The sequence below is a fragment of the Solanum stenotomum genome, unplaced genomic scaffold, assembly GCF_019186545.1.
Source record: "Solanum stenotomum isolate F172 unplaced genomic scaffold, ASM1918654v1 scaffold17555, whole genome shotgun sequence".
NCBI lineage: Eukaryota > Viridiplantae > Streptophyta > Magnoliopsida > Solanales > Solanaceae > Solanum > Solanum stenotomum.
Genome location: NW_026024612.1, coordinates 111726 through 116289, shown reverse-complemented (window position 1 = coordinate 116289; position 4564 = coordinate 111726).

Sequence of the window (4564 nt, the reverse complement as noted above, 5' to 3'; positions counted from 1 at the left end):
TTTTTTATTGTTATATAAATATAAATTAATGATGGATATACTATGATCTTATATATATGACATATATTATCTATCAAAAGGTACGTGAAGTTATTCTATTTTAATTGTTAAAATGAGATTAAGAAGAAAAAAATGTTTCCTACATTTTTATTGGTTAAAGTGATTTTAGAAGAAAGAAAACAAGAATAGTGTTCTTTAATAATATTTTAATTAGGAAGAAGATGTGCTTAAAAACAAAAAAAATAATATATTTATTTAGAAAATGGCATTTTTACCCTTTTTGTAGCTATAGGGGCATTTCTGGACCAAAGTATTAACTGCAAGGGCATTTTTGAGCCAAAGTATTGACGGTAAGGGCATTTTTTAACCAAACTATAAATGGAGGACATTTTTATTCCTTTCACATAGTTTAAGGGCATTTTTTAGCCTTGTCCCTATAATATATAATAAGAGATTGTAACGACCTGATACCGTCGTTAGCGAAAAGCCAATGGGGAAAGAATTAGGGCCAAAAAACTTTTGAGTAGTAACTTGGAATTTCCTTGCCTAGTCCAGATTTTGACGAAATCAGAGTCAGGCGAGTCTAGAGAAGTGGTAACAATTGGGTGATCTAATTATGATTTTGATCACATGAGTAGATAGATAAGACGTTAAGGAACTCGTACGACTTTATGAAATTGAATTCGGGCGAGTAGAACTCCCAAAACCGATCTTAGCGTGAACGGGTATGTTCTGAGTGTCATGGGATGAAGGTGTGTCATGACATGGGGGCTTGGAATTCAAACTCGAACATTCTGTCCCCGTGCATGCCGATGTAGCGGGATGGATGTCGTTGTAGCAGGACAGACGCGACTTAAGTCAGAAATAAAACTCCAAAAACGTTTTATTCTGCACTTTTCGACTTTGAGAGCTAGAAGACAATCCCAGACGAGTTCTTGAGCGTTTTTCACAATTCTTGAGGCTAAAGGTAAGGTTTTCACTTTCCGAATTCGTGTTTCGATTCGTAGAACTTAGTTTCTTGGGTAATTATCGATGGGGAAGGGTTTTGATCTGGGAATTATGGTGGAAAATCCCTAATCTGGGTGTACGGATCATGGGTTTGGTCTAGGGTTATTAAGTTCGTTATAATTCGGATAGTTAGACCTTTGATTGTTGATCCTTGCGTATAAATTGTTGTTTGTAGACCTACAACAAGCGGAAGAATCCGAAAAGGAAAGATTCAAGTGCCTTAGGGTATTCAAGCTTGGATTCGAGGTAGATATGTGATGGTTGTGATTTTATGTTTTGCGTGATGTATGTTATAAATTTCTTCATTGCAATGCATGCATGTATGTGAATGAAGCCTATTGATCACAGCTAATGTAAATAAGTATGAACAAGAACTACATGCCATGAATCACCTTTTGTTGTATAATTGTGAGAATATACATTGTGATTGTGATTGTGGTTTGTTGAATGAAGCGGGTGTCACGTTCCGATGCACTAACTGGGATTGGTTGCCACGTATCGACATAAGCATTGGATTGGTTGCCACGTTTTGGCATAAATATGGGATTGGTTGCCACGTTCCGACATAAACATTGGATCGGGTACCACGAACCGATACACTAACAGTTTGGGTATGGGTTCCAAGAGAGGATCATTGAATTAGGTTCCATGAGAGGACCATTGACTTGTCATATATACTTGTTATTGAGAATGTGGAATTGTACATTGACCTTGAAATGATAAATGATTTATATGTATTCTGTATATGCGTATTTTACCTTATTGTGATTCTGATATATGTTGTGCTTACTGAAATAGCCATGTGATCCTACCAATACATTGTAGTTGTGTACTGATACTGCGCTTGGTTGTTCTTTGTTGAGTACAGGGCATCTTCAGGCGGCTATTGATAGACCTTAGCTAGGTGACTATTGAGCGTGACCGAATTCAAGGGTGAGCCAGTTCTTTCAGGCTGCCTTGGATCTTTCTTGTTTAAGTCCACTCTTTTCGGACTCAGACTATTTGTTAAGGTGTTCTTTTAGTTTCGGGGTTGTACCCCTTGTTCTTAGACTTGTCGTTAGTAGAGTTTTGGTACAATGACTTTCAGGTTCTAGGGGTTGTTCTTCCGCATTAGTTTAGCTAGTTTATTTAAACCTTTGGAGTTTATGGGAGCTTTATATAATTTCTACATTTAAACCTGCTTCCGTTTAAATGTGTAGTATTTTGGTTAATGCTGCTTAGTTGGGTTGTAGTAATGGTTCTCCCACTGGAGGGTTAGTGTGGATGCCAACCACAACGGTCTGGATCATGACAGAGATGAGAGAGAATAACGTTAAATTGGCAATTTTCATGTAAGAAAAGAAAAAAAGACTTTCATTGCCGTTTTTCTTCATCTTACACTAATTGAGTTAACCGTTTTTCAATCAACTGTTTAAGAATTGTACTCCACTAAGTTTATATAACTTGTACGCTAATTAATCTCTCCTCTAAGATGATAACATAATGTTATATTCAACCATATTAAAATAAATATTAAGTGAGGTAACGTACTTGATGATTAACTATTAAATTTCTCGATAAATCACGTTCATGAAAATGCAAGATATTACTGCGGTGATTCTACTATGTAAGACCATCATTATTTAATTATCTAGGTGTAATTTAATACATTTAGAAAATGATAATTTTGATAAATCGAGCCAGTAAATAACGAATAATTAAAACTTGAAATATAGTAGTAATATCCATGAAAAAGTGATAGTATAGATATTTTTTTTATTATTATTATCTGAAACGAGAAACCAAAAAAAATAATTAATAAGAGGCTTACAATCAGTGACGAATTTAAGATTTCACTAAAAAAGTTTAGAAAAGAAAAATAATGCAATCCCTAATAATCAAACCATGGACGTCGAGGTGCATTTTGAATACCATTGAGCTAACCTTTTGCACAACGTTACATGATTCAAAATTTATATATGTATATAAACACAAAAAATTCTATCTTATATATAAAATGTAATTTTTTTTCGAATGAGTTCAAATAAACATATCTCAACCCTGCTTCAATTTAGCACTATTAATGGAAAGTTTTCTATACAACAAATTTGGATTCAATTCGTATTGTCTTTCTTTTTTTCCTTCTCCTTTCTCTTCGCTTATCCCCCTATATATGAAAAGCTCGATAATAAAAAGAAAAAAGAAAAAAAGACAATGTATACTTAGCTTATAGTTCTGTTGATCGACAATTTAAACTTTTATTTTATTAATTAAAATTGAATTTCTCACATTATAATCTCCTTACTAATATTTTTCTTTCCTCTCATGTGTATTCTATAACTTTGAAAACGTCCACATAATCTTTGGACATCTTTAATTTGAAACTACTCGATATTATTATAGCCCATTGAACTTTTGGGTCAATGTGATACACTTCGTGAGAAGTGAAATTTTCACCACTTATTGTGTTTATTTTTATTTTTTTTTGAACCTTTAGGGGTCGTTTGGTGTGAAGGATAAACACAAATAGTCTTGAGATAAATATTTAGTGGCACTTAATTTAGTGTTTGGTTGAGAAATTTGAGATAACTTATCCAGGATTAATAAATAATACCAGGATAAGTTATCCCTCCCAAGGGGTGGTATAGTAATCCCATCATAATTTATGATGGAATAAATTTATTAAATGACAAAACTATCCTTCAAATCCTTTAATTATGAACTTCCGTCCAAAGAGTACTATTGGTTTAGTATTGACAACATTTTGCTGGATTTGTTTGGAGGCTTCAAAATGGAGATATTTTTAAGTAAAATAGGCTAGTGGTTTTACATGGTAAGGCAACTCTTCTTTCTGTTATTTTTTCTTTTTTCTTTATTTAGAGGCTAAATCCTATTTTTTCTGTTTTTTTTTTTGTTTTCCAAAGCTGAAACTGAGTTTTTCTGGGGTTAAATCCTATCACACGTAAAAATAATTAAGCTAAATAAGATGGATGTTTTGTTTTAAAAAATAAATAACTAAAATTCTATAAAAAAAAAAAAATATGCACACAAAAAGCTAAATTAGAGGGTATTTTTGTAATCAAACCACTTATTTCTAGAAATGATGTAATGGTTATTATTTTTAGTAGAGCAAATCAAACAATCAATAAGAAATAAGGTTAGGATAATAATCCCAACATAACTAATCCCAGTATAACTTATCCCATCATAACTTATCATAGCATAACTTGTATTCAAACTAAACGACCCCTATCATAATCTAAAGATTTCTTTTGAGCGAATCGTAAATCTAAATCTAATTATAAAACAATATTAGGCCACCACCTAAACTTTTATAAATTAGTACAAACACTATTTAATAATCTAATATTTTATATATAAGATTGAAAAGCGTATAACTCATTTGAGTCTTAACATTTTCTGGAAGGACAATTTTTAATTTATATTTTGCAAAAATGGAGTGTTATTTATGAAACTTCCCTTAATTCCATAAATTATACCAAAAAGGCCCATGGTCTAGTAGCTCATGTCGGCTTGATAATCAAATTAAGAAATTAAATGGATCTAGCCCATAAAA